The sequence below is a fragment of the Physeter macrocephalus genome, chromosome 6, assembly GCF_002837175.3.
Source record: "Physeter macrocephalus isolate SW-GA chromosome 6, ASM283717v5, whole genome shotgun sequence".
Lineage (NCBI taxonomy): Eukaryota > Metazoa > Chordata > Mammalia > Artiodactyla > Physeteridae > Physeter > Physeter macrocephalus.
Genome location: NC_041219.1, coordinates 89,008,712 through 89,028,414, shown reverse-complemented (window position 1 = coordinate 89,028,414; position 19,703 = coordinate 89,008,712). Strand labels below are relative to the sequence as shown.

The following is a 19,703-nucleotide window of genomic DNA, read 5'->3' as shown; positions in this document are numbered from 1 at the left end:
ATAAAGCTAAATAGTAATTCTAGAAACTAAAAGAGATCTAAGATGAGAAATAAAGAGGGGGGAGATTTAATTCAGTAGGTCACACACTCAAGTGTTCATAAGAAGCACCCAGGAAGCTTGTTTATAATACAGATTTCCAGGTCCCATGCCACAATTCTGATTCATTAGGTCTGGAGTAGGGTCCAGGAAGACCACATTTTAACAAGAACCTTGAAGTGATTCTAGTGTTGGAAGTCTCTCCCCATCATATGCTGGAAACATTGAAATAAAAAGGTCTAAGATCTATACGTATTCCAAGAAAAATGGAAAAACAGCAGCATGAAATGTTTTTATATTGTTCATTTCAAATTTTACACTGTCATTCAAATTTGGCAGTGTAAGAAAAATGGCTGCCCTTCAAAGGTTAACTGAGGTTTGGACAAAATGAACCTGGGTCACTGATCTGATAAACTTGTTGCCCATTATCTAGGTTCATCTAGAACTTCCCTGCCCAGATGGCACAAAATTACTGTGCAGGGACTCCCCTGGTGGTCCAGTGGGTAAGACTCTGCGCTCCCAATGCAGGGGGCCCGGGTTCCATCCTGGGGGCCCGGGTTCCATCCTTGGTCAGGGAACTAGATCCCACATGCATGCCGCAACTAAGATCCCACGTGCTACAACTGGGACCTGACACAGCCAAAATAAATAAATAAATAAATAAATAAATATTGTGCAGACCAATAACTCATGATAATAAAATTGAGTTCTTTTTTTTTCTGAAGATTTTTTTTTAACAGCTTATTTATTTATTTATTTGCCATGCCTCGAGGCTTGTGGGATCTCAGTTCCCCGACCAGGGATCAAACCCAGGCCCACCGCAGTGAAAGCACTGAGTCCTAATCACTGGACCAATGGGGACTTCCCAAAGTTGAATTCTTTTTACTCTTTTTTCTCTAGATTGGTTTGTTGCTGAAATTAAAACAATGCTTGAGAAAAATATACATGGTTAAAAATATGGTCTGAATAGAAATTCCAATTTATTTTTATCTACTGAATATGAGGGTAACTAAAATTTATTGAGATGTTAAAGTTAAAGCAAGAAGCCAACAGGCTTGAGCTCTAATCTTTATTTAATCTACCACTAATTAACACTATCATCTGCTTAACAAGTCATCTCTCAAGGCCTCAGTTTCCTCTTGTGTAAAATGAAGGGGTTAAAATAGCCTAGTTTTTCTAACTGCAGGTCACAATTAATGAGTCATGAAATCAATTTTAGTGGGTCAGAACCAGCATGCTTGTTTGTTTATGTTAATGAAAAATGGAATGAAACAGAAAATCTTAGAGTGCATCACACAAAGTAGAGGTAAATATTCTTTTATAAAGCTTTTGTTGCAGTTTGTATGTGTATAAACTGGGTAAGAATGTAAAATAGCTCTCACTGTGGCACGTGGTTAAAAAAAAATTATAGTTTGACAAGTGTCAGCAAGGATGTAGACAAACTGAAACCCTCATACACTGCTGATGGGGATCTAAAATGGTGCAGTTGCTTTGGAAAAGAGTTGGCAGTTCCTCAAAAGGTTAAATATATAATTATTGTATGACCCAGCAATTCCACAATTCCACTCCTAGGTATGTATGTATGTAGGTATGTGTGTGTATCTCCAAGAGAAATGAAAACACATATCCACATATAAACTTGTCCATGAATGTTTCTGAAAGTGGAAACATCCCCAATGTTCATCAACTGATGAACAGATAAACAAAATGTGGTTTATCCATATGAAGGTATATTATTCAGCCATGAAAAGGAAGTACTGATACATGCTACAACATGGATGAATCTTGAAAAAATTATACCAAGTGAAACAAACCAGTCACAACAGAGTACATATTGTATGATTCCATTTATAGAAGATGTCTAGAAGAGGCAAATCTACAGAAACAGAAAGTAGAGTAGTGGTGGCCTACCACTTGGGGATGGGGGAGAAGGGCTGACTGCTAATGGTTATGGGGTTTTTCCAGGAAGTGATGAAAATGTTGTAAAATGGATTGTGGTGATAGCTGCACAACTCTGTTAATATACCACAAACCACTGAATTGCACACTTTAAATAGGTAAATTGTATGTTACATGAATTATGTTTCAATAAAACTGTTATTTTAAAAAATTATAGTTTGAAAGTCACTAGACTAGATGATAGATATCACTGAGGTCCCTGAGAATTCTCAGTGTACCGCCATACAGGGCTCACTTCACCCATCCTCCCACAATGGTTATTTGGAGGCAGGGCAGTAAGTTATCATGGAAACACCAACTGACTCCAATTCTGATTCCAGTGCTAACCAGATGCATGGTGACCTCTGTACTACCCTTTTCTTCTATGTAAAATGAGGATGATAAACTACACTACAGGGTTGTTCTAAACATAAAAGGAGATAATAAATGTATACCATGCCTAGCACATAGCTTGAGGTCACAGCCCGATCTTGTCAGTCTCCATATGCCTCTGTGTCTAAGACACATTCAATAAACATTATTCCAGAGGCTTCATTAACAGGATACATATTTGGGCTTAGTTTACGTGTCACATTGTCTTAACAAGGCCTATGTCATTAGACTCTGATAAAAAATAATTCATAAACGTAATTTTTTTGCTTCAGCTGTTTGACTTTTTTTTAGTGCAAAAATTACTCTCTTTATAATATTGTATAATGGAAAGAAATTAGTGGTCTCTTTAAAACACTGAAATTTTAATTTCATAATTGTTAGAAAAGCTACTACCCATCTCTTCTCAAATGTTTGTTTTGGGCACTTTGAGCAATTACTTTTTGTAGTTTCTATTCAGAAGTCAAATTAGGGGAATTCCCTGGCGGTCCAGTGGTTAGGACTCCGTGCTTACACTGCAAGGAGCATGGGTTTGATCCCTGGTCGGGGAACTAAGATCCCAAAAGCCTCATGGCGTGGCCAAAAAAAAAAAGTCTATTGAGCACTTGAAATGTGACTAGTTTGTATTGAGATGTTCCGTAAGTGTAAAATACATACCAGATTTTATTTAACAACCTAAATGGGAAAAGAATTTGAAAAAGAACAGATACATGTATATGTATCACCTGAAACTAACTTTGCTGTACACCTGAAACTAACACAACACTGTTAATCAACTATACTCCAATATAAAATAAAAAGTTAAAAAAGTCAAATTAGGGGCTTCCCTGGTGGCACAGTGGTTAAGATTCCACCTGCCAATGCAGGGGACACGGGTTCAAGCCCTGGTCTGGGAAGATCACACATGCCACGGAGCAACTAAGCCCGTGCGCCACAACTACTGAGCCTGTGCTCTAGAGCACGTGAGCCACAGCTACTGAGCCCGAGTGGCTAGAGCCCATGCTCTGCAGCAAGAGAAGCCACCACAATGAGAAGCCCAGGCACTGCGATGAAGAGTAGCCCTCTCTCACTGCAACCAGAGAAAGCCCACACGCAGCAACGAAGAGCCAACGCAGCCAAAAATAAAAATAAATAAATAAATAAATAAAATTTTTAAAAAAGTCAAATTAAACATTATTCACTTTTTTAGTATAAACGTAACTAAACTGCAAAAAGGATAAGTCCATATATAAATGTTGGAATGTGCAATCAAAATTTTTTTTCTTTAATTAGGTCAGTAGTTTTCAAAAATAGTTCCAGCAGCCAAGGTGTAATCCATCAGCGTCCCTCCCATTTCCCCACACTGCCACCCTCCTTCACCCTCCTCCTTCCTTTTGGGGAACGTCTCCTCTGCTGGTCTCAACAAACACTTCAAGCTGCCATTTTCTTCACTGTCTAGCTTCCTTGGTCAGAGTGACTGGTCAAGGGATGAGCCTGCTCATCATAAACAATTAGGTGGAAATATACAATATACAAAACAGAAGTCTCTACCTGCTCTTGTCCACCCCTTCTCCCAAGCCAATTCTACTTCCCAAAGGTAACCTCTGTCACAGTTTGGAGTAAAGATTTTCTGATATTGCCTATACATGTTAATAAGAGCAAACACATAGTACTATGTGTCAGTCACTGTTCTAAGCATTCAATATACATTATCTCATTTTATCTTCACAACAGCTCATGAGGAAGCTATTATCACTATGCCTATCTTACAAATGAGAAAACTGAGGCACAGAGAAGTTAACACACATCACACGTGAACACAAATTTTTAAAAACTGTAATGGTTTTATGTTGATGTGCTATTCAGTAATTATTTCTTCTTGGACATCTTCCCACATTAAGATGTACAGATCAGATCTACCTCAACCTTTCAGTACCACATACTATTTCACTCTGCAACAGTTTATGACTTATTTAATGAGGCCCGTGTCAATGAACATTTATGTTGTTTTAGGTTCTTCATTTTTAAGAACAAGACTGCAGTGAACATGCTTCTACTATTGCCTACTTTTAGGTGTGCATCTACGGTGTAACTTCCTAAAACAGCATTTCATAGGTTCAAAAGACCTATGTATTAAAATTTTTAATAGACATTTCCAAATGTTCCTCAGAAAAAGTTGCATCAATTTATATATAATTTTGCATCAATGTATATTTGAACCATTAGCTATATGAGAAAGCTTATTCTCTACATCCTTGTCAATGTTGAGCATTATTTTTTTTTATGTGTACCATTTTTTAAAGTCTTTATTCAATTTGTTACAATATTGTTTCTGTTTTATGTTTTGGCTTTTCAGCCACGAGGCATGTGGGATCTTGGCTCTCCCACCAGGGATTGAACGCCCACCCCCTGCACTGGAAGGCAAAGTCTTAACCAGTGGACCACCAGGGAAGTCCCATACTGAGCATTATTAATCACTTTTATTTTTTCCAATCTGCTAGATATGTGAAAAATGGTACATTATTGTTTTAGTTTTTATTCCTTTAATCATAAGGAAGGTTGAGCATATTTTTAAATGTATATTGGCCACTTAATACACTTACTTTTTGAAACTACATTTATTTTTAAAAGGTCATTTATAAATTGTTTATTATCTCTACAACTTAATTACTTTTTAAATTTGCACAAGGACCTTCTGAATATCATGTGTAACTCCTTGTACAATTCAAATTGCCTCTCACAGCAGCTGTCTTTCCTGGTGTCTGATTCCTATCCAGATCTCATTAATATTCTTTCCAAATAGAAATGTTGCTTCACTATACAGATGAGATCTTCGTTTCTGTAGAGTTCTCTTCTGTAGGGCACCCACCCCTTGATTGCTCATTAATATTCCCAGCACAGCACAACCCTGTGAGAAGCCTGACTGACACTATGTGACAATCCAGGCATTAAGATCACTCTCTGTGGTTATGCTTCAGCTGCTACCCTCAACTAGCCAGTCTAAGGCTTAGTCTTGTGTGGGGAAGGGTGCTCTGAATATCAAGATCATCTTTGGAATCTGAATCTCTCATGTGGAGTCCAAACACGTCTAATTTTTCTGAAAAGAGTCCCCTATGATTCCAATGTAAAAACAGCTTTGGGAGTGCAGTTTTGGCTTGATCCTGGGGTCATTAGGCCAGAGCAGGGAGCCAGACATAGACCCTAATCACCCACCATCTAGATGACTGTGTCAGAATCAGGTAAAAGTTTGAGTCACCTTAGCATAGGGATCAGTTATATGCAAAGACATTCATTCCATTTGATCTTATTCACTTAATCCTTAATGATACCATGAAATAAATACTTTTCTCGTCTTTCAGAGGAAGAGGCTCAGAAAGGTTAAATAACTTGCTCAAAGTAACACAGCTAGTAAGTGGCAGAGCCAGGATTTGAAAAAGTCTGACAGACCCTAATGTCCGTGCTCTGATGATTTACTGAAAATCACATCCTCCCTGTATCTGGGGGTGGTCTGGGCCAGTCTCAAAGTGTCTCAAAACTAGAAACGGAAACGGCTGGGTCACATACCCCAGCCTGTTCCACCTGTAAGTCAATTCTGCCCCAGTTTCTTTCAGCTCAGGTCCACATCTTGAGTCTACCACTTATCTATTTATTTATTTATTTTTTGGCCACACCACCCAGCTTGCGGGATCTTAGTTCCCCAACCAGGAATTGAACCCGGGCCCACTGGCAGTGAAAGCACCAAGTCCTAACCACTGGACTGCCAGGAATTCCCAACCACTTATCTATTAAGTAAAATTAGGAAAATCACTCTAAGCTTTAGTTTCATCATCTCTAAGATGTTCTTTTAGCTTAGTGCTAAAATAAGTGCTTAAAGGGCTTCCCTGGTGGTGCAGTGGTTGAGAGTCCGCCTGCCGATGCAGGGGACGCGGGTTCGTGCCCCGGTCTGGGAAGATCCCACATGCCGCGGAGCGGCTGGGCCCGTGAGCCATGGCCGCTGCACCTGCGCGTCCGGAGCCTGTGCTCTGCAACGGGAGAGGCCACAACAGTGAGAGGCCCACGTACCACACACACACACAAAAATAATAATAATAATAAGTGCTTAATAAATATTGACAGTAGTGGTGGTAATAACAATAACTAACATTCACTGAACATTTACCATGTACTAGATATTGTTTTAATTGTTTTGCAAAAATAAATTTATTAATCCTCATAGTAACACACTCAGAATAGTATTGTCCCACTTTACAGATGAAGAAACTGAGGCCCAGAGAGGTTAAATAAATCCTAGCTCTTACTCATTTTTTAGAAGGCTGGGATGGAAAAAAAATGATCTCAAGCACAAAAGATAAACCAGAAATGCAGTTCCAATGCACACTGTACTTCATGGTCTACTTATTTTTGTTAAATCAGCAATTTTAAAAAAAGAGCATCTCTGATGTTGTCTCTGAGAAACTGGTAGTTACAACCAGAAAAACTACAGCTGCTCAAAACTCTGATGCCATTTCTCTGTACCAAAAAGTCTAAACCTCTGTCAAATTATACCTTGAAAGGGCCAAATTTTAGGTGTTCTCAACACCTCTGTAAAAACTCTAAGTTGAAGATGATATAATTATCATTTTCTTACATGCTTCTATTACTTTATTCATTCATTTGAATATCTTATCTTCTTGTACTTTTGAAACCCACATTAGCTTTTTACATAATTGTGGTAATCTTCACAAAGCTTATTTAGACAGTTTAAAGAGTAACCCCCAATTATGGCCTTTACAAACTGACTTCTGTCTAAAATTTTTAGGTCATGAAGAACCAACCAAGAACCTTTCTTTTTTTTTTCTTTAAATTAAGGAATTACCAGATCGAATCCAATTTTAATTCCATCTCTTCTCTCAAATCTAATGTGTTACTTATTCACTAGGTTCTTCTTCCCCCTTCCTCCCAGTTGATAATTAACTCACTGTAAGGACAAACATAGTCCAATGCAGTGAGGTTTTTTCCCAATATTTTTTCACACATAGCAAGGAAAATCTCTCCAAGTAAGTAAAAAAAACCAAAACAAACAAAAAAATCCAAAACACAAAACAAAATAAAGCCTCCACAGATAATGATGTCAATAACTTCAAATTTAAAGTGAAAATTAGAGAAAAGTACAGTTAATTGGAAAAAGAATATAGGAATTTAGAGTTGACTGAGGCCATTACACAAAACATGGATTTACCCTGAATTCCTGTTTCTTCTTTAACCTTTGTACCATTTCATACAACATCAGATGCATCAAATATCAGTTCCTGGTACAGTGCAGGAGCTCAATAAATATCTGTTATATGAATGAAAAACAGTATTATCCTAGTTCTCAGTTCCCACATATCTTGACAAAGGCCCACCTGCATAATTGAGGGTCTGTCTATGAACTACATACTCCCAGGTCTTGAAAATTACATGCTAATTAAGACAAAGTGGCTAATTAAAGAGTCTTCTTTGCAATGTCAAAGCAGAAGAAATATATACACTTATTTAAGAAGGCTGCATCTGTTAAAGATATAACCTCCTTATACCAGTCCTTTGTCCTTAATAATTAATCAAGTTTTCTCCAAATACAGGGCTTCTTAGTTTCACTCCTGGCCATTTCCAGGAAGGGCCTGGCTTCCATTCTTCTTATCTGAAATTTTAGATGATGTATTTTTTTCAGGACTTGCTCAATCTTAAAAGCCAGTTCAGATCAATTTAACCAATCCCTTCAAGTAGGAGAATTAAAACAGGTTTACTGAAAAGTGACTCTTCTCTAGGCAAGTTCTCTAATCTTTCCTTTCTGTAAAAATCTGAGAAGCTAACCCAGAACAATGCTTTAATCAAGGACAAGCATAGCCGAGGCTGGTCACATAAAGAATAACCAAATCACACAGTCACAGAAATGATAAAATTTTGCTACTTACGTGAACCAATGCTATGCATCATATTTCTTAAGGACTGGTTACAAACATATTAATGTTAATGATTTAATTACATTTTAATGTTTACCTTCTAAAATTACATCAAATTACGGTGCTGCTTTTTAAAAGCCATTGAGAGGCATTTATTGAGTAGTGGTCTTTTATTCGCCATGGGAAAGTCAATCAGCTTCTTTGGGTAGGTCTCAGTTTCTTTATCTCAAAAACAGATAATAATTCACAAGGGATGGTTATGAGGATTAAGTGAGAAAATAAAAGTATAACAACTTTGAAATGTATAAATTGCTATAAAAACTATTACAATTTTTAATAAAATTTCAAGCCAGTTTTAAGGAAAAAAATTAACGGAATTAAAAATTATTCTACCCAATGAGGAGAAATTGGAAAAAAATTAGAACTGATTACTTAACATTGTCTGGTTTGGCTAGATGTTAACAAGAAACCCCTTGGTTAATTAAGACTGTTGCTAAAAACTTCTCTAATCAATACACTGTCCTATTTCAGGGCATGTAGTAAGTATAATGAAAATAATTTCATCTTTCCTTGAGGATTCTAGGTAGCGTTCTTATTTTTCTCCTAGAGAAGGAAAGCAGAATAAAATTTCTGGTTGCTTGAAAATTCTAGTCAGTTGGTTCTAGTTTTGCTATACTTGCTTTTAAAAATGTAATGAGAGCTAATAGACTAGTTAGCATTGGCCAGCAGTAATAACTCTGAAAGTAGATGCTGACAGTGGTAGTAAAATAGTGGCCTGGATCCTGGGAACATCTTGGAAAACCTGCACTCAGGTGGAACTGAATCCTGCCTATCACAGTATCCAAACCTTTGTCCTGCTACCTTCAGAAATCCTCAGAGACTGCTACCTGATTTGAACCCTGATGGAACTATCTCAAGCTGTTGTCCATTAAGAAAAAAAAACACAACAAAATTTTGGATTGCAAACCAAAACAAGACTTGTTAAAAGGAGAAATCTCTCTTCAAGCCTCATTCATTCATTCAACAAATATTTGAGCACTTACCATGTGTCAAGCAATGCTCTATTTGCTCAAGATATAACACTAAAAGTGCCAGACAAGGTCTGTGCTCTCATGAAGCTTCCATTCCACTGGGGAAGATGGACAATTAAACACTGTGATTAGTACTGTGAAGGAAATACAAAGAGAGTAACAGGAGTGGTGGTAGGAAAGGGGGCAGATACTTTAGATACTGGCCAGGGAAGGCCTCTTTGAGTGAATGACATTTGAGGTGAAACCTGAATGATGGGGAGAAGACAGGCAGCCATCCAGGTGAAGAGAAGAGATGGGATAGTTTTCCTGGCAAAGGAAATAGCAAATGCAAAGGCCCTGAGGCAGGAATAATATGGCTAGGGAGTGAGTAAGAAGTATGAAATGATGACAGAGCCAGTTTAAATAGGATTTACAAGGAATGGCAGAAGATTTTAATTTTATTCTCAGTGTGATGTGAAGTCAAACATTGTTAGACAAATAGTGTTTGCAAGATGAGATATATTTAATATATTCTATGAGTATTTAATTGCTTATTACATGTATAATGGTTGCAAAATGAAAAGGAGAGGCAAGGTTCTCACACTTAGAAGGTTTACAATCTATTAAGGAAGCAATAATTCATAAATAGTGACAGCACTAAGGTAAAAAATGAAGTAAAAATAAAGTGCCAACTGAAGGCTGGGGAGGGAGCCACTGATTCAAATAGAAGACTTTAGAAAAGGCTTCATTTTATTAAAGTAGCATTTTATTTGAGCTCTTAAGGAAAAAGGATTTAAGCAGGGGGCAGGGGGGCGAGTCTGAGGCTGTGGGAACTGCATGAGCAAAGGCACAGAGGCAGGAAAGGACAGGGTGGGTCCAGGAAACCGTGAATCATTGTATGGCTACAGTGCCAGGTGGGTGGGTAGTGATGTGAGAGATAAGCCTGGAAAAATAGGCTGTCAGGGTGTGGGAGTTGGGTTCTTGAATGGCATGCAGAGAAATTTAGACTTGATTTACTTGGGCTTTGGTTCCCCTTAAGTATGTAAAAGAATCTCTTCAGGTACTTGTTAAAACTGCAGATTCCCATGCCCCATCCCTCCAGATACATTGATTTGTAAGTCTAGGTGGGACCTAAGAATCTCCTTTTTAAACCAACACCCCAGGTGATTCTGAGACAGATAATCAGGAAACCATACTTTGAAAATCAGTGTTCTATTTTTTTATGACAAGTCTGGACTGAAAGGGAAAAACTGAAGCCAACTCTAAGGATTGCTCAAGGACTCTAACAAAAAAGGGGGAGCTGAATTAGAAGACTGATGAAAGAGCCATTATCACTCTTGGGATAGTATCAACCAAAGCTGGTGATTAAATGTGGGAGGAGAGAAGGACGGAAGTGTTCAACGCAACTTCTAGCCTTGTCCTTAGGGAAATTAGGTGGATGCAAATGCCTGGTGCAGAGGGACCGTTCACATGGTCTACCAGGTGTTGGAAATATGGATCTGGGCTCAGAAGATATGCAAAGGCACTAAACATACTGGTTAGGTACTCCAAAGTAAATTCAAGACAAATTAAAGAATATAAAAAGTAAAACCATAAAATTTAGAAGGAAATTGAAGTGAATACTTAACCCATCTCTGGATGGCAAAAGACTTCTGAACATAAAAGCAACAGAGAAATCCCAAAGAAGAAGATCTATAGATAAGAAATAATATACCACGTACGAAATTAAAATAACTAAACATTTGACCATAGAACAAAGAATTAATATTCTTAAAACGAAGAGCTTATATGGGAATTCCCTGGCGGTCCAGTGGTTAGGACTCAGCGCTTCCACTGCCAGGGCCGGGTTCAACCCCTGGTTACGGAACTAAGAGTTAAAGACAAACAAACAGAAAACCGAAGAGCTTATACAAATCACAAAGAAAAAAACACTAAGAATAGCTTCTGTATGGAATAGTGGAAGTTATTAAATAACTTGGCTTGGTAGCTTAAACATCTTGTCATAAAGAGACTTGCTTTATATGCACTAGAGATGATCGGGCTTTGTGGCATAGATTAGCAGGGCTCTTTCCATGTACTTTACCAGGTAATCAAGTGTCAATCTACAGGAGTGCCTAAAAATACCGATTGTTGTAACTTCTATTGTCTTGAGGGTACAAATACATTAAATTGCCCCCAAGCTCCACTAAGCCTTGATACCCCTAGGGAAACTGCCTTTATTGCGTCCAGTCTTTCCTTGGCTCTATCTATTTAAAATGTGTGCCGGGTTAGGGATGGGACAGAAAATAATTTCACAATGTCTAGTGAGCAGTGGTTCATAAGTCATCCTTTCGATACATAGGTTGTATGGATTTGGGGATCAATAGCCCAACCCTCTCATTTTACAGATGAGGCTCAGAGAAGATGAATGACTCGCCCAAGATCACCTAAGTGGTTGGTTCCCAACGCTAAGATGGGAATCCTGACTCTTAAGCCAGCACCCTTTCCATTTTGCAGTGCTGCTCCATCCATCACAAGCTCTGGATTCTCAAAATAATGGACATGTAAAACACCATAATGTCAACTTCTATACACTTTCCACTTTAATCACTCCACTCATTCAGTTTGGCCTAATAAAAACCTGTACTCCCTCCCCCGAAGCCCCAAATAAATGAAAGAACTCCAAACAAACAAATAAAAAACATAATTAAAATATTAAGACATTTAAAAATGGGAACAGATTAACCAAAAGACAATTCACAGAAATGGAAATGAAGGTATGAAAAATGTTCACTCTCACTAGTAATTAGAGAAATACAAATTAAATCACTTTTGCTTATCAAATTAGTAAAGATAAAAAAATAAGATTCAGTGTTAACGAAGGATGCACTAAGAGGCCCTCACAATCACTATAGGTGAGAATATTAATCTAGTCATTATGAAAACACAATTTGACAGCAGTACTTTTTAATTTTCATGCCCCTTGACCCAGTAATTAAACTCCTGGGAATCTAACCTAAGGAAATAATGAGTGATTTGTACAAAGATTTATGCATAAATTTGTTCTCAGTTTTTTCACTTATTAATAATGGTGTAAAAATCAAAACACCCAAGTACACAGTTAAATTTTGCAACATCAATACAATAGGGTATTAAACATCCATTAAAATTGTTTTCAAATAATTTTGATGCCATGGAAAATCATGGCATAATGTAAAGTGGAAAAGCAGATACAAAACTCTATCTACTGTAATAAAATGAACCCAATTACCTGTGTGTTTATGTGAGTGTGTTTGTGTGTATCAAAGGAAAAAAAAAAAAAAGACTGAAAGGAAATACACCAAATAGTACTTCTCTGCAGAACAGATTATGGACTATTTTGTCTCCTTCATGATTTATTTTTTTCCCAGGTTTTCTGTAACTAGCATATATAATTCTTATTTTCAAAATATGTATGGATGTTTGTATCTGTGAAAATAAAACAAGAATTATATATATAATATGAAAAGAGGTTTTAAAGATGATTAATTTGTAAATCACTCACATTCAGGTGTCAGTTGAAGTCATGGAAATAGATTAGATTTCTCGGGGAGAGAGTATAAGGAGAAAAGGATGCTGGACAGGACCATGGCAAACACACACATTTAAGGGGCAAAAAGACTGTGAATCAGTGAAGGATCATGGAAGGAAATGGTTAGATGGAGAACCAGGTAGTCACATCAAGAAAGCCACATGAAAGTGGACAGAAAAGTTGTCCACTTGGTCAAATGTTGTCAAGTGATGAGGAGGAGGACAGTGACAGGGCCATTAGTGGGAAATCACTGGGTACTACGCATGGACAGATCGGTTTCCTCTAGTGCTGGTGGTGGAAACCAAATCTGAGCAAATATTACCTGTTCAATAAAATTGACTGTGAGGAAAAGAAGTCCTGTGCTTAAATTATTTGCTTAAGCTTCAGTTTATGGGGGAAAAAGGTTGTGGAAATCTAAAACCAAGTAAAAGCATATCAGGATGACTAATCTATGGGTAATGAAACAAAAATTGGTAATACTTTGGTGTACAAGAAAAAGCATGTTTGAGGGATTGTAAAGTTTCCATTTAGTGAGCTCCATTATAGGATAAATAAGGGAAAAAACAGCTCCACACTTACCAGAAGTACAAAAAAGCTGTTATCTTTTTTCCCCTAAACATGCAAGTTCTTAGTTTCAGAGCAGTATTAAAGAAATTCTTTAAAAATAAAAATAATGTAAAATTTCATAGTATCATGTTAACTTTTTTTTTTTTTTTTTTGGGGGGGCCATGCCGCACGGCTTGTGGGATCTTAGTTCCCCGAACAGGGATTGAACCTGGGCCTTCCCTCGGCAGTGAGAGTGTGGAGCCAAGGAATTCCCCATGTTAACTTCTTATGACTGGACGTGTGAAGTTTCTAGAAACATTTTCAAATATAAAGAAATCATCTGACATGCTAAATAATGGATTTCTTGTTGGGTCAAACCTCGTCCTGTTTATGAAAAGAGGTCTGCATTAGCACAATAACTTGACTGAGTCTCAAGGACTTTCCCTCCAGTCACAGAATAAACAAATCAGTATGGCCCACCAAGAGTACCATTTACCATAGAATCTCAATTCCACAACCATTAAGTAGAAACTACTCAACTTACAACCACTCATTTGTTACTAAAGAACCTTGAAGAGTCTGTGTTAAGTAATTTAACATCACCTGGAGATTACTGTACACAATCCAAAATAAAGTACTTTAACTTCCTATCAAAAAACATACAGTGAAAGATCATACCAAACTAAAAAAAAAAAAAAAAAAGTCTTTTCTTATGGAAATTCCTGACTTAGGAACCAAGGCACACTTTTTCCTATCTGCAGAAAGAGTACAATTCCAATCTCAGTGAAAGTCACCTATTTATGAGTGTATGGAATTTAGAATGCCTGAAAACTAGTTTTGCTGTCAACATAAATAATGACAAATTCTCCCAATTTGTGGTTAGGTGGCCTTTTATGGCAAAGATGTCTAATGATCTCCCACACTCTCAACATTCTTTTGTGTCTGTGTTGTATATATGTCTTTGATGAACCTTTCTGATACAGAAGCTCTAAATGTTGAAAAATACCAGAGGAGGGACTTCCCTGGTGGCGCAGTGGTTAAGAATCCACCTGCCAATGCAGGGGACACAGGTTCGAGCCCTAGTCCGGGAAGATCCCACATGTCACAGAGCAATTAAGCCCGTGAGCCACAACTACTGAACCTGCGCTCTAGAGCCTCAAGCCACAACTACTGAAGCCCACGTGCCTAGAGCCCATGCTCTGCAACAAGAGAAGCCACCGCAATAAGAAGCCCGTGCAATGCAATGAAGAGTAGACCCTGCTCGCCACAACTAGAGAAAGCCCGTGTGCAGTAATGAAGACCCAATGCAGCCAAAAAAATAAAATAAATAAATAAATTTATATTAAAAAAAAAAGAAAAATACCAGAGGAAATCCACATATTTGAAACTCTAAGAGGAACAATAATTAAAATTTGTACTTGAAAACATAAGTAAACAACAAAATCATCGTAGATACACAAAATACATGCAAATACCTACTGTCTTTCCAAAAATTCCTGGTGGGACCACTTTCCTAGAGCGTGAACAGAGAGAAACAATGTCAAAGGAGGTAAGAAATGTGTTCATCAAGTACCATGGCTCATTGCCAAATGAAACAACCATCATCTGTATTATTAACTCAAAATCTCTATTTGATTTTTTTTAACATTTTTGTTGGAGTATAATTGCTTTACAATGTTGTGTTAGTTTCTGCTGTATAACAAAGTGAATCAGCTGTATGTACACATATATCCCCATATCCGCTCCTTCTTGTGCCTCCCTCCCACCCTCCCCATTCCACCCCTCTAGGTGGTCATAAAGCACCGAGCTGATCTCCCTGTGCTATGCAGTTGCTTCCCACTAGCTGTCTGTTTTACATTTGGTAGTGTATATATGTCCATGCCACTCTCTCACTTCGTCCCAGCTTACCCTTCCCCATCCCCGTGTCCTCAAGTCCATTCTCTACGTCTGCGTCATTATTCCTGTCCTGCCCCGAGGTTCATCAGAACTATTTTCTAAAAAAATATCTATTTTAAAAATGAAAAACATAATCATATAGAAGGGACTGTGGCATGTTCATCCTCTATATACTAGAACACTGGCACACTGTAGGCAGTTACTACATGCCTGCAGTTTATGAAGAACACTGCAGACTACCACAGACTTCAGATCATTAAAACTCTGCAAAGAATCCTCAAACATTTTTGACCCTTTCCTCCTGCACCCTGTCCCCTGCTCCAAAAAAAAGAAAAGAAAAGAAAGAGAAAGAAAGAAAGAAAAAGACATTTTGAGGGTACCTTAGCAAGAAAAAGTATCCTCTGTCATCAAGATGTGCTGTTAATTGAATTGTTTTCACTTCTGAAGCTTTCTTTTCTTAGAATTATTAGGTGGTTAAAATTTGGCCTACCTTTAACCAGAATCTGGAACAAAACTTGAATGTACCAAGCTAAACAAAGTTACACAATGGACCAAGTTTTACAAAATGGCACTGCTTTGCTAATGTTGCCAATATATTATTCTCTTCCCAGAGGCTCTAGAGTTCAGGGACTACATGATAACAACACTTCTAGGCCCAATTCAGAACTGTGAAAATAGCTCCACCAACTATTTACTGAACTACATAGAATTAATGACAAGTCCTAATCCCATTATCAAAAGGCCATAATGTTGACAGAACATAAGGTAAGGAATATGACTGACACAAATACATGGACTGAAGAGGATCACTCACTATTGCTCAAAGGTTTTTGTTATTGTTGTTGTTTATTTTGTTTTGTGTTCAAGGAAAAGCAGAAGAGGGAATTTTTTTTAAACTTCATTGTCTATGCTCCTACAGCACTCTGGGTTGATCTCTAGTATAGCACTGGCCTCACTAATACTCTAAGTTGTATCTATTGACCTGCCTAACCCATTTGATTTTAAGCTATTTTAGAGTAAGAACATTTAGAACTTTGAACCCACAGGACTGATAATACAAGAGGCACTCAATAAATGTTTTGCCCAAAAAAATGAAATGAGTTCTTAAAGTGATTACCTAGTACCATGTTATGTGTTGTTCTATCAATGCAAAACAAAGAAATACATATGCGCACACTCATTTTTGAAGGTCTACCTAAAACATGATCATCATTCATCCAGGCTATAACTCCACAGGAGCTTAGGAAATGCTCATTGAGGGTCATCTTCTTTTGTGCCTACATCAGACCTCAGAAGAAAGTGTTATTTCATGGTTTCTAAAATACTTATTTGTGAATAGTATTAATAACTATGCAAATGAAAAGTATTCCATTTAACCACTTAAATCAAGAGCAAAAGAAAGAACACCTAATGCAAAAGAAGACCTCTCCCCTTTTAAAGGGTCACTGTCTTAAAGGCTGATAACTCCCTAAGTATCTTTGACTAACTTGAAAAGTCAAGTCAATAGAACCATCTGGATTAGGCAGACTTTTGAAAGCTGGAATTAGGTGAAAGATAATAGTATTTCAAATATCTCTCACCAGGATTGTAAGCACCAGTAAGGAGGTAAGGAAGGGTGCCAGATGGTTAGCTCCCAGCACCTACAGCTTCAGGCTTAGTAGGTGTAGCCAGGGGTGTACTGTTACCTTATATTAACACCCACGTATTGACAGGTGCCAGAGATATGTACACGATAGCGATTCTGGGGTGACACATCCAGCTGTAAGGACTGCTATATTATCAACATATCTCAAAAGGCTGAATGGAAGGGGAGAAAAATCGAAGAGGGAGAGAATGGCTAAAAATGGAGAATGGAAAAGAGCAGTTGAATCATTAGGATATTTCCCTGGGAGACTATTTTGAATTTTGATGAACTGCCGCTTTCCTCCACCACACCAAAAAAGTATATATTGTTATATATAGTTAGAAAGGAGTGTTCCTGTTGGAAGAGGAGGGCGTACTATCAGTTCCCGCCCTCAGGCAGCAAAGGCTCCGCTCTACATAATTACTCCAACCCCAGCGCAGTACCCAGAAGTGAGGAAAGAGCAAAGGATCAGCAGCTCCTCCACTCCCTTTCTCGAGGGGGAGGGGTTCACGCTCCTTGTGTTCCCCCCACCCCCAAAAGTCGCGGGAGAAAGAGGGTGTGGAGGGAATTCGAGGTCTCCGCGCACTCTCCGGCTGTGGAGGATGTGGAGAAAGAAGGCCCTTACCTGGCTAACAGCGGTCTTTTCTCTGCGCTGCTACCAGCCCTGCTACGGGTCCCTGGCGCTTTGCCTTGCGCACCTGTCGTGACCCAGCTGCAACACCTACAGCTCCCTGCGGCCCCGCCCCGGTCCGGCTCAGAGCCCCGCCCCAGACCCCGCCCACCGGCGCGGGGGTGCGCACGTCAGACCGTCTCCCGCGCGGCCTCGGGGTGAGCGTGCGCGCCGCCGGCTGCGTGCTCCTCCTCACGGCTGCTCGCGTTGCTCTGCGGTGCTGCGTCGGCGTGGTGAGGGGCGTGGCTGGTTTTACCAGGGACAGTGTCTCGCTCTTTGTTCTTTGAGGGGTCCACGCAGTTGCACGACCTGGAGCTGTGTGTATGTGTACTTTGGCTTTAACACGCTGACTCAGAGCTTCCACAGTTTGACTCAAGAGCGACTAGGAGGTTTGTCCTAGGTTCAAGTGTAGGCCAGTCACCAACCAGATTCCTGGTGCTTTTGGGGTAAGTTCTGTGAAGGGAGGGTGTTCTAGAGGAGGCTGTGGGGTGTAGTGGAAAGAGGTATAAATTCATCCTGGCTCCACCGCTTGAAGTTCAAGTCGCCTCACCTCACTAGAGCAGAGTTTCTTCATGTAAATGAAGGGGTTGGACAAGGGCAGATCTCCAAGTTCTCCAGCAGCTCTAGCCGTTATCATTCCTTCATTTAGAGCTGTGCTCTAAAGGTTTAGAGTACGTAGGGAGGCCTAGCACTTGGCCATCCTGCCAGCACATTTTGCCCCAGGTACGTGTGGCTGCATGAGGGCCCTTCGAGAATATCCTTTCCTTTTCCTGCGCCCCACGTGTAGTAAGGTTTCAAACCACAAGTTTTCTTAAGCTTTTCAGAATTCATGTAGGTCGATAAGCACTATGCGGGGCTCGTGGTAGTAAACACCTGTATTTACACTTCCTAAAGCAGTTAACGAAGATTTCTAATAAATTTCCAACGGCAGATGATGGATAGACCAATCAGTTGTTTTCTTTTACCTTCAGATACCCAGCCCAGACTGGGTATTCAGAATAGGTATCAAGCGTCAAGACTCATATTCCCGTGCTGCCTGCCAGTTTTGTTAGAGACTTCTGGCAAATATATAGGATGGTACTGCAGAAAATACATTCTATTACCTGTGGAGTTCCCTTAGTATTTATCACTCCCCATTTTTTTTTTTTTTTTTTTTAAAAACAAGCCAATAAAAGCCCTTATTCTCTGCTAAGAAGATTAAGAAGCCGAATCTGGGGTCAGAAATTTGAACCTAGATTTGAATCTTGACTCAGCCACTTGTCAGGCAAATTACTTCTTGCTCTCCTGGCCTCTTGAAAATAGAGCTAGTAGTACACCACAGTTGGCTTTTACCAGTTTGCAAGGCTGATTGCTGTTTTTTGGGGGGATTTTATGAGCTAGTTGTTAAGCATAACCACTATTAAAATCAAATTATATAAATTAACAAATATGTTAAAAACAGGTAATAAATACTCAAAACGTCACTTTTTTAAACTTCATTTTACTAATTACTCTTAAGGTTGTCTATGGTATCTAGGATGGAAATACTTATTATGTTGTATGTGTTTCTGCCCAACTCTGTTCATGTTTGTATGTTTGTCACATATGTAGCATGAAATAGGGTGCAATAGGAGTATTTACACCATGGAAATTGGCAAATGCTACAAATCAGGGCTTGGTTTATTGTATTGTTGATTTTCTAGACCAAGTGTTTGCAATTTTTTCTGTAAACAGCTGATTAGTAAATATTTAAGGCCTTCCAGTACATATGGTCTTTGTCACAACTGCTCAACTCTTACATTAAAAGTGGGCATGGCTGTGTTCTAATAAAGCTGTATTTCTAAAAACAGGCAGTAGGCTAGTGGAGAAAATATTAATAATGCAGAACTAAACTTAACAGTGTATCACATCTGTGGCCTTGACGTGAGTAGCACAAAAGGTTAAAGTATTGTTCCAGTATTCAAAAACTGTTATCCAATTCAGTAAAGAAGTTGCTCACGTCATTGACGTATGAATGAAGCTCCAACAGTGAAGTTCACTGTTTTGCTTTTTTCTTACTACTAAATTAAACAAAAATATCAGTCAGCATCCATGTCCAAACTACACTTCTTTGGCAGTGATGTGAGCATCTTTTTTTGCTGAATCAAATCATAATCAAGAATTT

At 38.6% G+C, this 19,703-nt stretch overlaps 1 protein-coding gene across 2 annotated transcripts in view; it reads right to left on the bottom strand.

The window, feature by feature from the left end:
* Positions 1–17,630, bottom strand: part of LIMA1 (LIM domain and actin binding 1) — an 82,428-nt gene extending 64,798 nt beyond the window's left edge. The window contains exons 1-2 of one of the 2 annotated variants that reach the window (XM_028491353.2): positions 17,516–17,630; positions 14,850–14,883 (exon numbers count right to left, since the gene is read on the bottom strand). The gene's annotated coding sequence lies outside the window, so the exon portion shown is untranslated. The remainder of the gene's footprint in view (positions 1–14,849; positions 14,884–17,515) is intronic. The other variant, XM_007107459.4, reaches the window with a different exon arrangement.
* Between the last annotated feature and the right edge of the window lie 2,073 nt (positions 17,631–19,703).